At 44.8% G+C, this 24387-nt stretch overlaps 1 pseudogene; it reads right to left on the bottom strand.

The window, feature by feature from the left end:
* Nucleotides 1–3550: 3550 nt before the first annotated feature.
* LOC108635366 lies at nt 3551–5282 on the bottom strand (annotated as a pseudogene).
* Nucleotides 5283–24387: the final 19105 nt, after the last annotated feature.

Here is a 24387-nt window from a genome sequence, read left to right on the forward strand (position 1 = left end):
TTCAAAATGTAATGCATATTAACACATGAAACTGCTTTAGCTCTGTCTCAAAAATTTGCTATTTTCACTATCATTCAGTTCAAATAGTGTTTTTCCCATAACAAATTCTCTTAGGAGCAATAGTTTTTTAGGTTCAGAAGCAGGAGAAGGAGAAGCCTAAACCACAACATTAAAGAGGCTTGTGAATTACAGAGGTGCCACTTTTGCACTTTCGGGTTCCTGGCAATCCTTACTCTATCCTCAGCCTGTTTGCAGTGATATTGCTTCGTTTTCAAACTTTGGAAATTCTGTACTCCTCAGTTATCTTTCTGGTTTTTGTTTAGTCATGCCACAGAACCTGTGGGATCTTAGTTCCACAACCAGGTGTGGAACCCTGGCCATTGACAGTGAAAGCATCAAGTCCTAACCACTGAACCAACAGGCAATTCTCATATCTTTTTCTTTCTTTCTTTCAAATATTTATTCATTTACTTGGCTGCGCTTGTTTTTAGTTCCAGCACAAGGACCCTTCAATCTTCATTGTAGCATGTGGGAGCAGGAAATTTTAATTGTCACATGTGGTATTTTTAGTTGCAGTATGTGGGATCTAATACCCCGACCAGGGAATGAACTTGGATGCCCTAATCTGGGAGCACCAAGTATTTCCACTGGACTACAGGGATGCCCTTCTCATGATTGAACCCAGGTCTCCCATATTGCAAGTGAATTCCTTACTGTCTGAACCACCATAGCTTTGACTATAAGAATTTTGGTCAGCCAGAGTGATGCCTTAGATTTTTTTTTTTTAATGCTGTCTATGTTTGCCATAGCTTTTCTTCCTAACAGCTAGCTTCCTTTAATTTTGTGGTTACATTCACCATCCACAGTGATTTTGGAGTCCAAGCAAATACAATCTGCTGTTATTTTCAATTTTTCACAATTTCTTTGCCATAATGGGACAGATGTTTGATCTTCATTTTTTGAAATTTGAGTTTTAAGCCAGTCTTTCACTCTCCTCTTTTGCCATCATCAAGAGGCTCTTCATTTTCTGCCTTTAGGGTGCATCATCTGCATATCTGAGGCTGTTGCTGTTTCTCCACAATCTTGATTCCAGATTGTGCTTCATCCAGCCCAGTGTTTTTCATGATGTACTCTGCATTCAAGTTAAATAAGCAGGGCAACAGTATATAATCCTGACGTACTCCTTTCCCTATTTGGAACCGGTCACTTGTTCCATGTCCAGTTCTAACTGTTGCTTCTTGACCTGCATACAGATTTCTGAGGAGGCAGGTCAGATGGTCTGTATTCCATGTCTTTAAGTATTTTCCAGAGTTTGTTGTGGTTCACACAGTCAAAGGTCTCAACACTTCATGGAAAATAGATGAAGAAACAATGGAAACAGTGACAGAATTTATTTTCTTGAGCTCCAAAATCTCTGCAGATGGTGACGGCAGCCACAAAATTAAAAGATGCTTGCTCTTGGAAGAAAAGCTGTGACAAACCTAGAAAGCTCATGTAAAAGCAGAGACATTACTTTGCCAACAAAGGTCCATGTAGTCCAGGCTATTGTTCTCCCACTAGTCATGTATGGATGTGAGAGTTGGAGCATAAAGATGCTGAGCACCAGAGAATTGATGCTTTTGAACTGTGGTGTTGGTGAAGATTCCTGAGTGTCTGTTGGACTGGCAGCGAGATCAAGCCAGTCAGTCCTACAGGAAATCATCACTGAATAGTCACTGTAAGGAAATGATACTGAAAGTGAAGCTCCAATACTTTGACCACCTTTATGGGGAGAGCTGACTCATTAGAATGCATCTTAATGCCGGAAAAGTTTGAAAGAAGGAGGAGGGGATGACAGAGTATGAGACGGTTGGATGGCATCACACACTCAACGGACTTGAGCTTGAGCAAGCTCCAGGAGACGGTGAAGGACAGAGAAGCCTGGTGTTCTGCAGCCCATGGGATCACAAAAAGTGAACACGACTGCTCAACAACAAATTATTATTTGTCTTGCTTGATGTTTTTCTTGTTTCTGCAGCTTTTCACTTCTAATTAAATTTGTTCTTTGAAACTCATGGAAGGTCTAGGACCAAAAATTTTTCTACAAATAAGGGAGTACCTTGGTGGGGGTTGGGCAGGGGATGGTTTATCACTGGGAAAGCCCTGCAGGGTCCTGCTCAGTTATATGATGAAACAGACTGACAATGCCAAGTGTTCAGTAGAAATGGAAATGCCAGTACTGTTAGTGGCACATCGCTAGCACTGCCAGTACACATCACTTCAATCAGTTTCAAAAAAGCGTTTGACTGTACCTTCCTGTTAGAATGGCTCAGTCAGTAACATCTGGCTGCAATGGAGGAGACCTCGGTTTTAACCCTGGGTCAGGAAAATCCTCTGGAGAAGAAAATGCCGACCCATTGTTGTATTCTTGCCTGGGAAATCCTATGGACAGTGCAGCCTGGTTGGCTAGTCTATGGGGCTGTAACAGTTAAATACCACTTAGCAACTAAACCACTGCCACATGCGTTGTCAGAAAGTCTCATGTCTAGACATATAGACTTAGCTATCCTCGAGAAATTGCAATGAAAGACACACAAATGTTCATAGGGAGCTTATTCAAAAAGGAAAAATAAGAGCCTTAAATTTCAGGCACAATTATGCCAATTCATCCGAGGGAATGCTACCCAGCAATCAAAAAAGAATGTTCCACAGCTACATACAATAAGAATGCATCTCACTTATTTAAAGGAAAACCAAGACCAGGGGAACAGAAAGTCTACTGGGTGATTCTATTTATTTAAAATTTGAAACAAAGAAAAAGGAATCCCTGGTGCTAGAGGTCAGAGAAGTGGTTCCTTTGAGGGGCAGAGAGTGGCCAGGAAGGAACATGGAGATTCCAAAGCTACTTCATTGTAGAGAGAGGAAACGAATACAACCTCAGTTACAGTAAAGCCACACTTTATTTATGTGGGCTCCAAAATAACTGTAGATGTTTACTGTGAAATTAAAAGATGCTCACTCCTTGGAAGAAAAGTTGCGACAAAGCTAGGCAGTGTATTAAAAGAAAGAGACATTGCTTTGCCAAAAAATGTCCATAAAGTCAAAGCTATGGTTTTTCCAGTAGTCAGGTACAGATGGAGGACCTGCACCATAAAGGAGGCTGAGTGCTGAAGAATTGATCTTTTCAAACTGTGGTGCTGGAGGATGGAGAAGACTCTTGAGAGTCCCTTGGACTGCAAGGAGATCCAACCAGTCAATCCTAAAGGAAATCAACCCTGAATATTCAGTGGAAAACTGATGTTGAAGCTCCAATACTTTGGCCTCCTGATGGGAAGAGTCAACTCATTGGGAAAACAAGACAAAACAAAACCAAACCCTTGATTCTGGGAAATATTGAAGGCAGGAGCAGAAGGCATGACAGAGGATGAGATGGTTGGATGGCATCAGCAACCCAATGGAATGAGTTTGAGCAAGCTTCAGGGGATGGTGATGGCCAGGGAAGCGTGGCATACTGAAGTTCATAGGGTCACAGGGAATCAGACACGACTGAGCAACTAAACAAAAGCCAGGCAGGGTCTTTATGAACAGCTGGCTGAATCTCATGGGGCTTTATTGAATTTCTGGAGGTGGATAGAACATAATTTTTAGCCAGATCCCATGCTGCAGCATGTCTGGAATATTTTGTGTTTGTAGTCAATCTTTTTTGTGTTTTTTTTCTGGGTGGCACGTGGGAGTCAGTGTTCCTCACAATGATGGATGCTGTCTCTCTCAGTGCCAGCTGAACTGAACTTTGGATCATGACCTCTGTTTCAGGAGACAACCCTCGAAGGTGCTCTGGCTGTTTGAATGACTGATGATTCTTGGTTTGGATTTCTGTCTTTTCCTTCAGGTTCAAACTTTGTAGCCAGCACTTGGAACATGGAAAGACCCTCCTGTTCCAGTGCCTCCGAGCATGATTTGCAAAGGATGTCACCTGTTTGAAAATTTTGAGGCAAAACAGACAGGCAAATTGTTCATGTTTCCATGCCATGTTCTAAAATACGCCTCTACATTGGCAAAGACTGACAATCTGTAATTGCAAACACAGCACACATAGGGCATTTTGCCAAGTGTTTGACTGTCCTTCATGTGCTGTAAGAGAACCTGATCTGTTTTGAAGGACAATTCACAGATATTACAGACCGTGGAGGGCTCCCAGGAAGCATGGACACTTTCAATGTGACACTGCAGCTGGAAGGGGCTGGGAAACTGGCGGTAGCAGTGCTGGCAGGTAGTGTGGATTTCTCAGCTGTCTCCGTTCTGCCTCTCAAGCTCCAGATGGTTCCTCAGGTGGGTCATAAACTTGACATATTTTAGAACACTCAAGCAGCTGAGTCATTTAAAGGCTGTATGAGTCTTCTGTTCTGGTGCCGTCTCTTGTATGCTGCCAGAGTAAAAGCAATCAAATAACATTTACTTTCATCAGTAAATTTGATCCCAGATTTACTTTCATGGGATCAACAGTCTTGCTCTGACGTGCAAGAGTCAAAAAGTCCATTTTCTCCAGCCATGACAAACTCCATGTTCCTTCTGGATCCATAAGACAGAAGCATGCCTGGTCATTGGCGTGAGTCTGTGAAAAGGATGTCCCACCATGAACATGGCTCGGTGAGGTCAGGGAATCTTCCAAGGTCATAATCATGTTTTTCCAGGAGAGATACCTGGAGGGGCCGTGGTGGAGGTAGGTCCCCCTGGGATTCCATGGCTGAGTTTGGGTCTTTTGGGATTGCCACTGTTAAAATTCACATCAGAAGTGGGACACCAGTTTGAATTAAGAGGGCTTTCATCCTTGCCTCCTAATGAGGGAACGGCTCCAGAGAGACAAGGAGGCCGCAGAGAGAGTAATCCTGAATTGTGAAGGACAGTTTCCAGAGAGCTCGTTTTATAATCAGGTTTAGACGAAGGCTCAGAAATAATAGAACTGCCTCTTCCTCACCATACACACTGAGAAGCTGGTGATACAGCAGCTGGCTCTGATGCTGGGGTCCTAACATTTGCAGGTTGCAACATGCAAGAGGGATCCGGACCCACGTGGTCCTTCATTCTTCTTGAAGATGAGTCCCTGGTCACTCTGTTAAAAACGTTAGAAATGACTGGCTTTGAAGTTGAAATCACTCTGACACAGACGGTTTCAAAGACGTGCTCCACTCCACAAAGATGACCTCAGCATCGTCATTGTCCTCACCTCTGGATTTGGACACGGCGGTCTTTTTCTCGGGTTCTGGTGGTGCTTGTGCTTCCTCACACGGGAAGAGATGGGCCATTTGCAATCACTTTTGGCTTCAAGTGGCCCCTTCTAGTGTGTTTTTCCCCCTAAGAGCAATCACCAGACAAGGTCGACCCCTTTGTGGTTTCAGTTAACAAGTTGTTCACTGAGAGTATTAAATGGAAAACTCCAGAAATATATAACTTATGCATTTTAATCTGCAGGTAATTCTGAGGAGAGTGATTGGAATCTCACACCATCCTGCTTCCTCCTGCCCAGAATGTGAATCGTTCCTTAGTCCTGAACATCCCACGTGTTTGTCACTCGGTTATCACAATGACTGTTGAGATGTCACAGGGCTTGTGACCAAGTTATCCTTACTTTACTCAATAATGGCCCCAAATCATAAGTGGAGTGATGCTGTCCATATAGATATGCCAGGGAAAATCCATTACGTGCTACCTTTAAGTGAAAAGATCGAAGTTCTCAATTTGATATAAAAAGAGAAAGAAAAAAATGTATGCTGAGGTTGCTAATATCTGTGGTGAATGTGAAGAAGAGAAAATAAATCTGGGTTAGTTTTGCTGTCAAACCTCAAACTGCAAAAGGTATGGACACAGAGCGTAGTAAGTGCTTAGTTAAGGTGAAAAAAAAAAATCACTCAATTAGTACAGTAGTATATTTTACATAGCGACTACACTCACAAAACTTTTATAAAAGTATATTGTTATAATTGTTCTATGTTATAATTACACCTTCCCTGGTGGCTCAGAGGGTAAAGTGTCTGCCTACAATTCGGGAGAGCCAGGTTCAATCCCTGGGTCAGGAAGATCCTGTGAAGAAGGAAATGGCAATCTAGTCCAGAATTCTTGCCTGGGAAATCCCATGGAGAGAGGAGCGTAATAAGCGGCAGTCCATGGGGTCGCAAAGAGTTGGACACGACTGAGCGACTTCACTTTCACTTTCCTGTTATTATTAGGCTATAGCTGATCTCTTACTGTGCATCACAGGCATGTTTGTATAGAAGAACCATTGTGTATATAGAGTTTGATACTGTGTGAGGTTACCGATGTCCCCTGGGGGTCTTGAAATGTATTCTCTGCCGATAAGTGGTGATGACTATATTTCTTTCAAAAGACAAAATTAGTACCTGATTTAATCATTGGCTGAAACATTGAGATAACTATTAACACCCTTAGACATAAGGAAACATCTCAGACTCAGTTAAGTGACATGACCGTTTTAAACTTCCTTCTCCAGCCACCACTTTTGCCTTGTCTCCCCATGGTGGTCCCAGAGCTCCTGTTAAACTCTGCAGGAGAGCTGGTAGGCACCAGTTTGCTTATAGATCTACAATCTCACTCAGAAATGCTGACTGACAGAAAATGTCCAAAAGAGCCCCAGCTGTCCCTTGGGGGTGCCTTTCACTCCCTCCACTCTCCGAGTCCCGAAGGCACCATAGTCTATACATGGATCCAAAATATTGTTTTAAAAATCCCAGCCATTTCTAATAGCAAGACTTGAACCTGCCTCATGCTGGCAGCGCTCTCTCTCTCTCTCTCAGAGAGAGAGAGCATTTACACTGTCCTTGAAACTATTTACACAGCATCAACATTGTATTAGGTATTATAAGGAATGTAGGGATGATTTAAAACATGTGGGAGCATCCCCTTAAGTTACATGCAAAGACTGCTCCATTTCATATAATGGAATTGAGCACCCATTAATTTTGGTATCTGCAGGTGCAGGATTCCCAGACCCAATCTCCCAAGGGTAACAAGGAGATAGGACGGGGCCTTCTCATGACTTCTACTGCTCCCCCTGCCTTGGACGCTGTCTCAAGTACCACCACCCAACTCCTGAGCTGCCTCGGTCCACAGTTTCTCTGCCAGGCTCTCCTGACCATGATGTCAGAAATCACAGCCTCCCCCAACTCACATGCCATATTCAGCTCCAGAGCTATTGGGCTGCTGTATTTTGGCTTCTAGAACAACATGGAGTGTCTGTCAGTGCTACATGTCTGCTGCATGAATAAACAGTAACTGTTATTAAACAACCGTTTATCTGTCCCTCAAGCTTGACCCACTCATTCCTGGCTCCCCAGGTACTTACACTTGATCTTAGCCAAAAGGCTGAGAAGCCATTTCTCCAAGCATTTAATGACTTCCAAAATCTGAATGAATTAAAACTATCATGCAAGAGAGAAAGTCAGCCAGTATGTAGCTGGATGCTGACAGGGGCGGTGGTTCTCATTGAAATTAAAGGTTTGTAACACAATTTCTCTCCATATAATACACTTGTTGATAGCTTCCATGCCATTAACACGTTTCATAGACATTAAAGGATATTCTAAAGTTTACATTTGGCCATTTGCGATACCAGATCACATTTCATCAGTAGCATATCATAGTTTTGTTTGGTTGTGTGTAAATGATGTCCCTAGCTGTAAAGGTCCCTCCTGCCAATGCAGAAAACCTAAGAGATGCAGATTCCATCTCTGGGTCAGGAAGACCCCCTGGAGGAGGGCATGGCAACCCACTGCAGTATTCCTGCCTGAAGAATCATATGGACAGAGAAGAATGGCGGGCGACAGTCCATAGGGTTGCAAAGAGTCAAGCATGACTGAAACAACTGAACACACACACATACATATGTATATAAATATATATTTTATAGTGGCATGAAAAATAATGCTGTGGGACTTCCCTGGTAATCCAGTATTTAAGACTTCTCACTTCCAGGCTAGGCGCACAGCTTCAATCCCTGGTCAGGGACCTGTGATCCCACATGCCACTGGGTGTGGCCAAAAGAAAATGGAATAATGTATCTTACAGCTGATGTCATCTTAGATTTAATGAAGATTTCTATTTTTCATAAGCAGAATCCAGCCTCCTATATTCGTGTCACAAGTCACTAATGGGATGCTAGCTGCATTATATAGGCAAATGGTTTAGACAGGGATTGACACATTGGCTTGCTTCCTGTTTTGTTTTGTTTTGTTTTTCCCCCAACCAGCGAACTGAGTGATTTTTATGTTTTAGGTTTTTTTTTTTTTAACTTTTAAAAAACGTTTAATAATTTTTACATTTTTTTTAATTTGGGGAAAAACAAAGGAAAGTTTTGTGACATGTGAAAATTATATGGTATCTAAATTTCAGTGTCACAAAGAAAGTTTTATTGGAACACAGACGTGATCAATTGCCGCTGCCTGAGGCTATTTCACCCTGCTAATGGGAGAGACCTCATGGCCCTTAATGCCTGGTTACTCTCTGGCCCTTTACAGGGAAATATTGCAGACTCATGGCTGCAGAGAACAAAAGGAAGCATTCCAAACCCCGTTACTCACCAGCTCCTGAAGTCCAGCTGACTCAGTGCAGCTAAACACTTCCTACTCTGAGACCAAGTGGAGGGTGAAGCTGGAGTGTCTTTGTCTCCACGTCCCGGAAAGAGTTCTCTGGGAATAGCAGAACCACTTCCTGTGTCCAGTGTCCGTGGAAATCCTACCTGGCTCTCCAAAAGCCTTTTCCCAGTGAGGCTGCATCAGGAGATTCCAAGCCTTCTAAAGCCAATTCTAGTCCAATCCATAGTACCCAAACCGGGCTCCAATCAGGTTTCTGAACCCGTTTTTCCCCATAGGATCTTTCAACTAGAAACATTTCTAGCAAAATGTTAGAGAGGGGAAAGAATCTGAGTGGGGCTTCAGGGTCCCTCCCAGGGGCTATTTTCCAGGTCTCAGTGTGGTGAGAGTCCCCACTTTCCTCTCTGGCATTCAGAGGCCCACCACCTTATCTCCAATTTATCTGAATCTTTAGTTATTTGGGGTTCAATAGCTTAAGGGCAAGGGAATGTGGTCCACACAGCTATTCCAACAGGGCATCGTCTGATGTCAGGAACCTTAAAAGTCAGGAGTTCTCTTCCAATGGCAGAAAACTCTCCAGCTGCAAACAGCGAAACCTTGTCCTCTTCCGAGGGCAAGGGGGTGGGTTGGGGAGGAGGCAGGGTGAGGAGGGCAGGAAGCAAGCTTACTCCCAAGTGATCTGCACTTGAAGACTCAGCACCCGCTGAATTCCCAGGGTCCTCACTGTGAATCTACATGCTGAACCCCAGGAGCTTTTTCTAGGCAGGGGCTCATGCATTCTTAAACCACGTCAGGGGTGTCGGGTCACACCCTCACCCCCCACCTGCTCCCTTCCCCCCTTACTCGCCCTCTTCTCTGTCCTCCTTTGCAGCACCTAGATTATATCTCAAGCTTTCCCTCCCACTGCCTTTACAGCCCTGTGCACACAGATTCGTGGGTTTCAGAGAGGGTTTCAGAGGAGAAATACGTGTATTTCCATTCATTATAAGGTAATAGAGTCACTGAATTAGAACAAAAATGATGTTCACTAATGAACGTGATCTCAAATGCTGTAATCAGATATAACATCAAAAACACCATTATTATCAAATCAACATGTTCTCCCCTTAAATTGACAGAATATATGTCCATTACATCTCAATGAAGCAGGGAAAAAAGAATAAAAACTGACCATTAGAAAGAGCGCGTTTTATACTCTTTTAAGAAGCATGATGGTAGGTGCTGTGCCCAGTAGCTCAGTTGTGTCTGACTTTTTGCGACCCCATGGACTGTAGCCAGCCAGGCTCCTCTACCCATTGAGTTCCCCAGGGAAAAATGCTCGAGTGGGTTGCCATGTCCTTCTCCAATGTTGACGAGTTTCAGAACCCAAGTCTAGGGACTTCCTGGCAGTCCAGTGGTAGAGAATCTGCCTTCCAATGCAGGGAATATGAGTTTAATGCGTGGTGGGTAAGATCCCACATGCCAGAGGGCAGTAGAACGGACAAAGGATCCTGCATGACACGACTAAGACCCAAAGAAGCCAAATAAGTGAATAAAACTGAATATTTTTTAAAACTCTATGCTCTTTACATTCTTCTGGATATGTTTGAAAGCACGATATTAACAGTTTTATTTATTTATGGACACACCATGAGACTTCCTGCAGGAGCTTAGTTTCCTGACCAGGGGCTGAACCCAGGTCACCAGAGTGAAAGCATTGAACACTAACTGCTGGCTTGCCAGGGAATTCCTCGTTTGATGTACTTAAAGGGTTTATTTTGATTGTATGCCAAAAGGTAGATCCTTTGCAGTGTTTGCACTTAAACAACATAAACATTTTGGATGTCAATTTTAAAATGTTTGCAAAAACTTGGGAGAAAGGGAGAAACATTTTGACTACTGATTTATGCTTCTAGGCTTCCCTGATGGCTCAGAGAGTAAAACCTCTGCCTGCAGTACAGGAGACCAGGGTTTAATCCCTGTGTCAGGAAGATCTCCTGGAGAAGAAAATGGCTCTCCAATCAAGCATGCTTGCCTGGAGAATTCCATGGACAGAGGAGCCTGGTGAGCTACTATCCATGGTTTTGCAAAGTGTCAAACACAACTGGATAACCAACACTTTCACTTTCATATGCGTCTAAAGATTGCTCAAATCTCAGAATCACCTGGGACATTATTAAACATAGAGATTCCAGGGCTGCATATGACACCTCAGAAATTCAAATTGCCCTAGGAGAAGACCTGGGAATCTGAAAATTCAAAGTTCGCCTCACTTGATTCTGAAGTGAAGTGAATCCCAGGGTGTAAAGTCATCCAATACTTTGGGAAAGATTGATCTCTGGTGACTCAGCAGTAAATAATTCGCCTGTTAATGCAGGAGAACTGGGTACAGTCTCTGGGTCGGAAAGATCTCCTGGAGGAAGAAATGGCAACCACTCCAGTATTCTTGCCTGAGAAATCCCATGGACAGAGGAGCCTGGCAGGCTACAGTCCCTGGGGGTCACAAAAGACTCAGACACGCAACTTAGCAACTCTACTGCAACAGTGAAAGTGAGAGGTGCTCAGTTGTGTCCAACCCTTTGTGACCGCATGGACTATATGCAGTCCATGGAATCCTCCAGGCTAGAATACTGGTGTGGGTAGCCTTTTCTGTCTCCAGGGGATCTTCCCAACCCAGGGATCAAACCCAGGTCTCCCACATTGCAGGCAGATTCTTTACCAGCTGAGGCACAATGGGAGCCCAAGCAACAATAAGAATATGCTTAAAATACCCAAGAATCAACACCTTCAGGAGACCCTAAGGGTTGAGGGTCAGGAATTCATTTTTTTCTTCATGTGACACACTGTGCACCTGCCTTGGGAGGAGCAGGTTATTGGCAATTCAATAAACCAATCAGATGTTGTAGCTTGAGCTGGGAGCTTCATCTGCCCCACCACCCTTCAGAGATTCTAGGAGCTCCACACCCTCTTTGGGGCTTCTGGATGTCCTTCGTATTGAAGGAAGTTAGGATATAATCAAAGCTGAGAGATCTGGATGCAAACATCTCCGTTTGGGCCACAATTTCAAATCTTCTGGGCTGTGCTTCTTAACCGTCAGTGAATCTAAGGAATTGCCTATGTGTCTTGTGCAAAAACACATTCTCATCCAACAGTTGTGGGTGGGGCCTGAGAGTCTGAGTTTCTCACAAGCTCCAGGTGTTTCCCAGGCTGCTTAAGGTGTCCATATTAAACAGTGAGTACTAGAGAGCTTTTGAAAAGTACTGATGTTCTGATTGATTCTGTCAAGCTTACTCCATGCCCACAGACTCAGTATCTCCAGGAATGGGACCAGGGACTCAACGTTATTAGAGGTCTCAGGTATTTCTAAGGAGCAGATAGGGTGCAAAGTGTAGCCAGGCAAATCACCCTACCATCAACCCTGTTTTGGGCTTCATTGTGTCCTGCAAAATCCATATGTTGGGGGGACTTTCCCAAAGGTCCAGTGGCTAAAACTCTCCACTCCCAGTGTAGGGGACTGGGCTTCTGTCCGTGGTCAGGGAACTAGATCCCATGTGCTGCCAGGAAGACCGAAGACCCCACATATCACAACTAACACCTGGTGCCGTCAAATAAATTAATTCATTATAAAAATATCTGTAGAATGTCTAAGCCCCAACACTTTGGAATGTAATGCTATTTGTAGATTATGCCTTTAATGAGGTGATTAAGTTAAAACAAGGTCACTAGGGAGGGCCCTAGTCCAATCTGATGGTTCTCTATATAAAAAGAAAGAGGGAAATTCCATGAAAGGCCAGTGGATAGAGCTCAGATCTTTCACTGCCAAGGGCCCAAGTTCAGTCCCTGGTCTGGAAACTAAGACCCAGAAGAAAAGCAGCATGGCCAGAAAATAAAGAGGAAGTTAGGACGCACAAGACCTCAAGGATGCATGGACACAAAGGGACAGGAGGACACAAGAATGCGGGTGCCTGCTCATCAAGGAAAGAGATCTCCAGAGACACCACACTGTCAACACCTTAATCCTGGATTTCTAGCCTCCAGAACTGGGAGAAAACAATTTCCTATTGTTTAAGTCTCATGTATTTCTGGTGGCCACCTTAGTACATTAATGTATTCTTTAGATCAGGAGTCCCTAGAGAGAGTTCACCTCAAGGACAGTAGGGGCTATGCAGGTGATGACTTGGCTTCCAGCTGACTCCCAAACATCAACAAATGCCACCCACCCAGATTTTCCAGGGCGCAGCCTGCTCCTGTGGACCCCATCTTGCAGACCACTACTGCTAAACGTCCCCACACAAATCTCTTTCTGCCCGCCCCCTTTGTTTTTTGTTGTTTTCTTTTTTTTTTTTTTTTTTTTACTTCTCTCCTACACTCTGAGGGATGGAACCTTGAGAACAGAGTGAGGCCTGTGCTCACACCATCCTCGATGTGAAGGAGACTATGTGTTTTAATCAAAAACAACAACAACAAAAACAACAAAAAAAAAAAAAAAAGGAAGAAAACCCAAAGCTGTCTAGCAGAAGCTTATCACCAAGTGTACAGAAAAGCCTTCACATGATAAGTTAGGAAGAAGCAGAGGACATGATTTCAACCTCTTCTTCAGGGAAGGTTTCCGGGAAGGAGGACAGCACACCATCTGTAGATGGATTGAGGGCAGATGAATTTATTGGAAGGCATTGGGTAGCCACGAAAGGAATGAGTGGAGAGGGGTATGTCATCCTTCAGTTCTCTCTACTTCCAGAAGTTTCTATGATACGGGCCATGGTCACAGTTCTCCCAGAGGTCAGGGAGAAAGGAACGTTTGGTGACTTCATCAAAGCCTGGCCCAGAGAAGCCTGGCTCTCGGCAGCCAACATCAGGCTTCCGGGGCATCCACCAGGCTCAGGAAATGACCTACTGGGAACTATGTGGTGGTCCTGGGGTGGTTAGGACTCTGCACTCTCACTGCTGAGGGTAGGATTCTATCCTTAGTTGGGGAACTAAGATCCTGCAAGCTGTGTTGGCTGGCCAACAAAAGAAACAAAAAAAGAAAGACAGACATGGCCTGTTCCCACCTTTCCTTCCGCGTACAACCCCAAGGCCAACTCCAGTCCAGGTCCATTGCTTGTGGCCGCGGAGTGATATGTGGTCAGCCTGAGTGTCCGCCAACAAGGCTGATCATCTCACACCAACTGAGAACCTGGTACCCAGGAGGAGATCAGGCCCTTGGGACAGGGCCATGTGAGAAGTGGACTCTACAAGGTGTCCAAAAGGCACACCTTTTAAGAGAGCACTAATCCAGGTGGCTAGCCTCTACCCACTTCCTCCGTCTCTAGGGGAGAGCTTGGACCTTCCATTGTTCTCACAAATCTTTTCCTCTTCTACTCTCCCTGGAACAGCTTTATCTCAAGAAATTGTTGTTGTTCCTTTGCTCAGTTGTATCTGCAACCCCATGGACTTCAGCACACCAGACCTCCCTGTCCCTCACCATTTCCTGAAGTGCGCTCCAGTTCATGTCTAGTGCATTGGTGATGCCATCCAGCCATCTTATTCTCTGTTGCCCTCTTCTCCTTCTGCCCTCAATCTTGCCCAGCCTCAGGGACTTTCCCAGTGAATCAGCTGCTTGTATCACATGACCAATATAGTGGATCTTCAGCTTCAGCATCAACCGTTCTAATAAATATTCAGGGTTGATCTCCCTTAAGATTGACTGGTTTGAACTCCTTGCTGTCCCAAGGACTTCCAGGAGTGTTCACCAGCACCACAACTAGAAGGCAACGATTCTTTGGCACTCTGCCTTCTCTGTGGTCCAGCTCCCACAACCGTACATGACCATTTGGAAGACCATAGCCTTGACTCTACAGACCTTTGTTGGCAGAGTAACATCTCTGCGTTTCAACACACTGTCTAGGTTTGTCATAGCTTTCCTGCCAAGAAGCAAGCGTCTTTTGATTTCATGGTTGCAATCACCATTGCAGTGGTTGTACAGCCCAAGAAGAGGAAATCTGTCAGTACTTCCACCTGTTTCCTTCTATTTACCATGGAGTACTGGGGCTAGATGCCATGATCTTTGTGTTTTTAATATGTAGGTTTCAGCTGGCTCTTTCTCTCTCCTCCTTCATCCTCACCTAATCAGTGCAGAGTGTCTGGCTTCTTGCTGCTTCTGCCCTCAGTTCTAACTCCCTGAGTAAGAACTCATAAAGGGATGGTTTTGTAGCTTAAATGCAAGGGTGGGACAGAGAGGGACCAAAACATGGGATCATGACACATTGAGAAACTCAATCAGGGATGACTTGCACCACCTGCTCACCTACAGGATTAAAGGTGACTTGAAAGTGTTAGTCAGTCCTATCTGATTCTTTATGACTCCATGTACTGTACCCCAACAGGCTCCTCTGTGGAATTCTCCAGGAAAGAATACTGGAGTGGGTATTCACTCCCTTCTCCAGGGGATCTTCCTGATTCAGGGACTAAGCTTGAGCCTCCTGCATTGCAGGTGGATTCCTTACCACCTGAGCCACCAGGAAATCTCAAATCAAGGCAATACTAATTTCCAGGACATTACTATAGCAAAATTTTGGTGGTCCATGCTGGTCGTAGCTTCTCAGTCACAAAAAGGGGTATAGTTTGAGCCCACCACTCTGAAGGTATGCTGTTACTTGGTTTAGTTGCTAAATCTCCTCTGACTCTTAGAGGACTTGGTCTCAGTAAAGAGCTCTGGTGGGAAAAGAGAATTAGTTAAAAGCCTTAGTACAGCCAGGTTGGCAGAGAACTAGGATTTGGAGGACATTTTATCTTTACCATTTGGCTAAAGCTAAATACCTAAGGAATAAGGTTTTATTTTTAAAAGTTACAGATGAATGACGCTAAGGAGAAAAATGCCAAGTTACACTCAACACTGCAATACTGAACTCAGCAGTGACATGTTTGGATGTTTGGGAATAGATTTCCATCAGCCTTTGAGTAAATATTTGTGTGTGAAAGTTTTTATTCATGTCAAAAACAAATAAAATAAAACCTGTGGGGATATGAGTGACATAAAAGCACAGTTAGACAATGGATTCAGGGATGTGGGGTTGTCTCTTAGAAACTGGAGGCTTGCCTGGCTGCTCACTTGTGCATGCAATGCAGGAGACCCAAGTTCAATCCCTGGGTTGGGAAGACATCCTGGAAAAGAGAGCTGTTACCCACTGTAGTATTCTCAGCTGTAGAATTCCATAGGCAGAGAAGCCTGGCAGCCTACAGTCCATGGAGTCCCAAAGAGTCAGACACGGCTGAGCAGTGGGAAAACGGGCATGGGCTGGTGGGTCCCAGAGGCTCCAGGTGGACTGCGGGTGAATATCACCCAGGACTCTGGGGCTGATTTTGCACAGTGAACCCGTTTTGGCACTGCCCAGGGTACAAGATGGAGGATTTGCATCTGCTGAATCCACTGGGGAAAATGCACCAGTCCAGGGAGCATTAGCAGTGAGGGTGAGGTTAGCAGTGAGGGTCCCTTGGAAGAAGATTCCCTCTAGTGATGCTCACTCCCGGACACTTAATTCAGCTACCAAAAAGGGAATCAATGCAACACATTCATACAGATAGACTAGGCTGCATCCTCTCAGCTTTTATCACTGTGTTCAAGGCAGAGTGATAACCTGTTATTGAGAATTTCCTATGTATTCAGAAGTCTTAGAGGAAAACAATAATTGTAATTTGGACTTAGATTGGAGCCACTTCAACAATGATGCTCATTTAAATTTTTATCTTCTCTGGACTGCTTAGAAGCTGCAATTTCCCCACACGGTCCCTCCTTGTCATGTCGAGAATCACCTACTTTCCACAGCTCACCTGGAGCCTAGAACAGCTCAGGACAAATGTGGCAGGTGGGAGGGAGAAACAGAGCTTCGGACTTCAAACCTCATGCCTGATGGACCAATGTCCTCCTTGCTTAATTATTTGTCATGAGCTCAGCTAAGACATCACTCTCTCAGAAAGAATTCCCAAGGGCATCACACCTGACCGCCACTATGCGGACTCCCAGAAAGAAGTCTGCTTTGACAGCATCTATCATAGCCCACACCTCTGACCTTAACCAGGAAGGTGACCTGACAAGATGCCCAGGGACAGAGCGGCAGCATCGTGAGGACTTCCGAGTGACCCGAGCACCCTGGCAATGTCCACAGCAGGCACAGAGTACACATCCTGACGGTAACGAAAGAGAGAGGCCCGTTCTGGTCTACGGAGCTGGCGCCATGCCTTACCTGAGCACCTGGTGCAGGCGGCTATCGCGGAAGGAGATGGAGTTCAGGGAGAGCTCCTACAGGTGGGGCAGGTTCAGGAACTGGGCCGTGAGCTGGGTGATGCAGTGCTCCTCCTGTCTGGGGGCTGTGTGTGGCAACACGTGGATGCGCCAGAGCAGCAGCCGGGGCAGGTTGCCCATCCGGCCCAGGTGCAGCACAAACCTGCCCAAAGTGGCCAGATTCCAGGTGCAATTCACCTCCAAGTCTTTGGCACAGTCCAGCTGCACCACCTTCAGGATCCTCCTGATGCTCTGCATGGGCTTGGTGGAGATCCTCAGCTTCTGGCAGCTCAGGTGTGGCAGGCTCCTCCTGTTTGGCCTTCTTCAGCAGGTAGCTGAGGGTCTGTTTCAGGGTGTCCTCCTTGAGGCACAGGTCGAGCAGCACCTGCACAGGGGCCCGTGCCGGCTTTAGCCCACCTGCGCCTCCACCCTGCACCTCTTCTGAACGGACTGGGCTGGCTCGGGCTCCAGCAATGAGCAAACACTGCCCGTGTTGCTGGATCACATGGTCCAGATGTCCTGGTGGGCTTTCCAGTGCAAGTCCAACAGCTGCAGCTTCCACCACCTGCCGGGCCGCGGGGGACACGCTGAGCTGTGTAGAGGCCGACTGGCACCAGGACCCCGCGAGGGCTCTGCACTGCATATACCACAGCTTCCCCGGCTTCAGGAACCCCCTTGGTCCCTACCTTAAGGGACATTGGTGGGGAGCACATGCCTTTTGTCCCTTCTGCCCCTCAACCAGCCCTGTACACCTGGACGGCTGTCCGAGTGGCCCCCTCATCCTCCTGCCCTGGCTGCATCTTGCTCACACCCCCAGGCCCCACCAGTCTGCCAGGTTGACCTTACCTGGGTTGGACCCCCTGAGCAAGCAGGACGTCCAGGTCATCGAGTGGAGCCTGGAAGGTCTCCAGATGAGGCTGGTGCTCCTTCATCAGGGTCCCCAGGCAGAGGCAGGGGAAGGGCCTGGACTGCACCACCACATTCAGGGCCTGGGTGTGCCTCCCGGCAAAGGCCACCATAAACAGTGGTGGGAAGAGCTCTAGGGGCAGCTCCTCCAGGGCCACGATGGCCAAGGCCTCATTCAGCAGGCTCTGGTCAGCCAGACCCAGGAGTTGGGGTGGGTCCTGGACACCCATTCTGAAGAACCTAATATGGAGTGAGTCCTGGGGGGATGTCAGAGAGCAAGGGGGAGCATGTTCTTCTCTGGCCAAGGAACTGGGGGGAACTTGCTGTTCCTCCACCCTAGGAGAACCCAAGGCAGGCTCAGAGACATCCTCTGGCCACAAAGACACAGCTTTGGCCCCACTTGGACCAGGACAAGCATCTCTCCAGGTAGCAAGAAAAAAAAAAAAAAAAGGGACAAGGTGACCTCTTGCCCCATCCCCTATCTACCAGTTGCTGCATTTAATCCTAGCCCTGCTGGCCAGTAGATACTTAGGAGCCTGACAGCTGGCCCCACTTTCTTCAGAGAAAGCTTCTGATTATTACTCAAGGGCTGAAAGCAGGAATAAGGAGGTTAGCCCCACACAGTCTGTCTCTAAACTCCAACCAATAACTCACGGACATACCTTTCACTCTGTGTCTCTTCTACAAATGTTATTACCGTTCAGCTCAATGGAGCAAAGCATTCACATTCAGAAAAAAAGCCACCGCTATTTAATATATTCTACAAATTTTTTTTTTAATTCCAGGAAATTAAAAAAAGTTTTCAGCTTTTAAAACAAAAAGAAACCCCCCAAAATTTTAAGCTAGTAAAATCACAAACCTATAAAATGATATGAACTATAATCACTGGTAACAAACTACAATGTAAAATGTCACCAGATCCTAATTAGATATCTTTCATTAAATCAATTCCAGGAACTTCCCTGGCACTTCAGTGAGGAGGACTCTGTGCTTTCACTGCAGGGGCACGAGTTCTATTCGCATTCGGGAACTATGGCCCCAGATTCTATTTGGTGTGATCATATACCCTCACTCTCACCATAGGCTATGCCATCCCCCTCTGCACACCCCCTGCCAAATTCTGTTTGACTAAGAAATATTGTAAAGCTGGCAGAGGAATAGGACAGGAAGAGCCACTTTCTCCCTCACAAATTCATCAAAAGAACATTTCAGCGATGAGCAAATTACAAAAAACAACTTCTGAATGCTGGCAGAGGACATCAGGCACCCGGAAAAGCAGATCATTGTCTTTAAAAACAGGTAGGAAAAAATATAAAAGATGAAAAAAAAGACAAAGGAGGTAGGAAGGGAGCTCCGTCCCAGGAAGGGAATCCCATTCCGGGAAGGGAACCTTAAGAAGAGAGGTTTCCAAACACCAAGAAACATTCTCCCTGCCAAGTCTGTGGCGAGCTTTGGAAGCACAGAGGGCAATGTAGCAGGAAAGAAACATAAATAAATAATTAAAACCAACAGATTACAAGCCCAACAGTAAATCCCCCAGTGGAAAAGCAGCGCAGATGCCTGCATCCAACACTAGCAAGTGGGGGCAGGGCAGGGAGGCACAGGAGGCGCGGGCTGCAGTGCTTTTTAAGAATCAGGCAGGAACACCCCGCACATAACCAGAACGAACTAACTTGGGCTAGCAAATCCAGACTGTGGGATAGCCACCACGTGAAAAGCTCAAACATAAGACATCACCAGGACTGCACACAGAACAAAGGATGGAACAGAAATAGCTGGTTACAGACCATCCCCCGCCAGTGACAGGCAGCCAGAACCATAAGGGCTGGAAGGGGGCAATCGCAGCCCCGGAGAGACTTTACCTACAAAACTGCAAGCAGGCTTCCTTGCTAAGACTTCTGGGGGTTCTGGACAGTCACCATCCACCTCACAATGGGCGCCAGTGGTACATCGAAAAGACTGAGCAGCAGAGACGGGAAAGGCGACAAATTGCAGCGACCACACTCGCCAAACGCCTGACCTACTCGGACCTGGGAAGGGCACGAAACACAGTCCCAACCGAATCTGCACCTCTGAGGGCTACCTGAGCGCCGAACCTGAGTGGCTTAGACCTGGGAGGTGCGTGCAGCCTCGGGCCAGCCTCAGACCCTGGAGCGACATAGAGCCTGAGCGGTGTGCGCCATGAGCAGGGGCAGGCCCAGTGGGCCTGAGACACTGCAAGCACACACAGGTGTTATTTGTTTACAGCATGCCTCCCTCCCCACAGCGCGACTGAACAAGGGAGCCTATTAAAAAAAAAAAAAAAAAAAAGTGTCCACCACCAACCCCCCCCCCCCCCGGATTAGGCCGGAAATCAGACACTGAAGAGACCAGCAAACAGAAGAAATTAAAAGGATGGAACCGCCTTGGAAGTAACCCCACACTGCCCACAACACCAGAGAAAGGGCTAGATATATCTTTACTATTTTTAGGATCAGTTATTTTTTTTTCTTTTTTGTTGATGTTGTTGTGTGGTAGTTTTTTCTATTTTCTTTCTGTTCTTCTTCTTTTTTTAACTTTTAAAAATATTTAAGTCCTCTATTTATACTTTAATTTTTATTTTTATAACCTACTATTATTTAAAAATAAAACAACCCCTATTTTTAAAGCAAACGCTGTATATCGTCTTTGGGTGGTTGTTGTTGTTGTTGTTTTAATAATTCTTGTGGCTTTTTTCTTCTTCTTCTTCTATCTTTAATATTGCATTTTTGAAAATCCAACCTCTACTTTAGATTTTTAATCTTTGCTTTTTGGTAATTGTTGTCAATTTTGTACATTTAAAAACCCAAACTTCACCACCCAATTTTACCTGAGAGCGAGATTACTGGCTTGACCACTCTCTCCTCCTTTGGACTCTCCTTTTTCTCCACCAGGTGGCCTCTGTCTCTTCCCTCCCCATTCTCTTCTCTACCTAGTTCTGTGAATCTCTGTGTTCCAGACGGTGGAGAACACTTAAGGAACTGGTTACTGGCTGGATCTGTCTCTCTCCTTTTCATTTCCCTCTTTTATCCTCCTGGCCACCTCTGTCTACTTCCTCCCTCTCCTCTTCCCTGTATACCTCTGCGAATACCTCTGAGTGGTCCAGACGGTGGGGCACACATAAGGAAGTGATTGCTGGCTAGATTGCTCTCTCCTCTTTTCATCCCACCTCATCTCATTCCAGTCACCTCTAACCACCACCTCCCTCTTCTCTTCTCCATGTAACTCAGTGAACCTCTCTGGGTGCCCCTCAATGTGAGGAAACCTTTCATCTTTAACCTAGATGTTTTATCACTGGTGCTGTATAGGTGGAGAAGTCTTGAGGCTACTGTAAAAATAAAACTGAAAACCAGAAGCAGGAGGCTAAAGTCCAAACCTTGAGAACATCAGAGAACTCCTGACTTCAGGGAACATTAATCGATAGGAGCTCATCAAATGCCTCCATACCTCCACTGAAACCAAGCACCACCCAAGGGCCAACAAGTTCCAGAGTCAGACACACCACGCAAATTCTCCAGCAACACAGGAACACAGCCCTGAGATTCAATATACAGGCAGCTCAGTTACTCCAAAACCATTGGCATCTCATAACACATTACTGGTCACTCCATTGCACTCCAGAGAGAAGAAATCCAGCCTCACCCACCAGAACTCCAACACAAGCCTCCTTAACCAAGAAATCTTGACAAGCCACTGATACAATCCCACCCACAGTGAGGAAACTCCATAATAAAGAGAACTCCACAAATTCCCAGAATATAGAAAGGCCACCCCAAACGCAGCAATATAACCAAGATGAAGAGACAGAGGGATACTCAGCAGGTAAAGAACAGGAGAAATGCCCACCAAATCAAACAAAAGAGGAAGAGATATGGAATCTACCTGAGAAAGAATTCCAAATATGGATACTGAAAATGATCCAAAATCTTGAAATCAAAATGGAATCACAGATAAATAGCCTCGAGACAAGGACTGAGAAGATGCAAGAAAGGTTTAACCAAGGACCTAGAAGAATAAAAAAGAGTCAATATATAACAAATGACTCAATAAATGAGATCAGAAACACTCTGGAAGCAACAAATAGTAGAATAACGGAGGCAGAAGATAGGACTAGAGAAATAGAATGGTAGAAATAAATGAATCAGAGAGGAAGAAAGAAAAACGAATTACAAGAAGTGAGGACAATCTCAGAGACCTCCAGGACAATATGAAATGCTCCAACATTCGAATTATAGGATTCCCAGAAGAAGAAGACCAAAAGAAAGACCATGAGAGAATCCTTGAGGAGATAATAGTTGAAAACTTCCCTAAAATGGGCAAGGAAATAATCACCCAGTTCCAAGAAACCCAGAGAGTCCCAAACAGGATAAACCCAAGGCCAAGACACACATTAATCAAATTAACAAAGAGCAAACACGAAGAACAAATATTAAAAGCAGCATGGGAAAAACAAGAAATAACACATGAGGGGATTCCATAATGATAACAGCTGATCTTTCAATAGAAACTATTCAGGCCAGGAGGGAATGGCAAGACATCCTTAAGGTGAAGAGAGAAAATAAGCTACAGCCCAGATTACTGTACCTAGCAAGGATCTCATTCAAATACGAAGGAGAAATCAAAAGCTTTACAGACAAGCCAAAAGCTGAGGGAATTCAGCACCACCAAACCAGCTCTCCAACACATGCTAAAGGATATTCTCCAGACAGGAAACACAAAAAGGGTGTTTAAACCGAACCCAAAACAATAAAGTAGATGTCAACGGGATCATAATTATCAATAATTACCTTAAACGTGCTTAGTCACAGCTCCAGAAAGCTATTCTCTTTCCTTCTAAGGACAGACTTACATCTGTGGGCTCATCTGTGGGGCTTGGTATTTAAGTGTTCCCTTTGGTTAGATTCCTTGCCTTCAACCCCAGCTCAGTGCTGACAGCCTTCAGGTCTCAAATAACATACTATGCAACTGATGCATTTTACATTCTTACCAAAGAAAGTAACTGTCAGTTGTATCTCCACAGTATTAGTTTAGCCACAAGGAATCTTCTGCCAAAACTAAACAAAATGTTAGAGAGATGACAGCACTTCTATGAAATATGCTGTCAGCTTTACAAACGGCCTATAAACTACAAAGTCATCACGAAATAGACATCTACTTAATGCCACATTTCATTGTTAGATTCTTTCTTTGTATATAATCATTTTTTTACTTTCTGATTTGCAACTGATTCATAAAACCTGGGTCTACTTTTTCAAATAAAACTGGAGCTTTTTTTGTTTGGTTTGTTTTTCAGCCAAGATTTAACTGATGTCTTTAAGATGTTCATATAACATTTACATCATTCATAACTCCAAATACATAAAAGATGATGAACAAAACATCATAAGTACATAAAATAAAAAATGTAGCTATATTTTATAGCCTCTGATAAATGATAGCAAAACTGGAACAGAAACATTTTTAAAGCATTTAGTGATATTTCCACATTTTTCTAATCTTTTTTGATTTCATATTTCTCATGTGCTTTAGAATGCATTCAACATCAGTAGAGTATTGGGCTTCCCTGGTGGCTCAGAGGGTAAAATGTCTGCTTGAAATGGAGACCTGGGTTCCAATCCTGGGTTAGGAAGATCCCCTGAAGAAGGAAATGGCAACCCATTCCAGTATTCCTGCCTGACAATCCTATAGATGGAGGAGCCTGTAAGGCTACAATCCGCGGGGCTGCAAAGAGTCGGACATGACTGAGCGACTTCACTTTCACTTTAGTAGAGTATTATCATATGTTTAAAAATCTATAAAAATATGGTAAAAAAATACTGGTACAAATTTCATCATTAAAGATACATATTCAGCTGTTTTAATTCATGATGAGAGTAATGTGAAACAACTTGGGTTTTCATTGGTATTGGTGACCATGCCTGACCTGCCTCTTGAGAAATCTATGTGCAGGTCAGGAAGCAACATTTAGAACTGGACATGGAAATACAGACTGGTTCCAAATAGGAAAAGGAGTACATCAGGCTGTATATAATGTCACCCTGCTTATGTAACTTCTACATCATGAGAAATGCTAGACTGGATGAAAGACAAGCTGGGATCAAGATTGAAATTTCAATCACCTCAGATGCAGATGACACCACCCTTATGGTAGAAAGTGAAGAGGAACTAAAAAGCCTCTTGATGCAAGTGAAAGAGCAGGAGTGAAAACGTTGGCTTAAGCTCACCTTTCAGAAAATGAAGATCATGGCTTCTGGTCCCATCACTTCGTGGGAAATAGATGGGGAAACAGTGGAAACAGTGTCAGACTTTATTTTTTGGGCTCCAAAATCACTGCAGATGGTGACTGCAGCATGAAATTAAAAGACACTTACCGCTTGAAAGAAAAGTCATGAGCAACCTAGATAGCATATTCGAAAGCAGAAACAACTTTGCCGACTAAGGTCCGTCTAGTCAAGGCTATGGTGTTTCCTGTGGTCATGTATGGATGTGAGTTGGGACTGTGAAAAAGCTGAGCACCGAAGAATTGATGCTTTTGAACTATGGTGCTGGAGAAGACTCTTGAGAGTCCCTTGGACTTCTAGGAGATCCAACCAGTCCATTCTGAAAGAGTTCAGCCCTGGACTTCTTTGGAAGGAATGATGC

Source organism: Capra hircus, unplaced genomic scaffold, assembly GCF_001704415.2.
Source record: "Capra hircus breed San Clemente unplaced genomic scaffold, ASM170441v1, whole genome shotgun sequence".
In the NCBI taxonomy this organism is placed as follows: Eukaryota; Metazoa; Chordata; class Mammalia; order Artiodactyla; family Bovidae; genus Capra; species Capra hircus.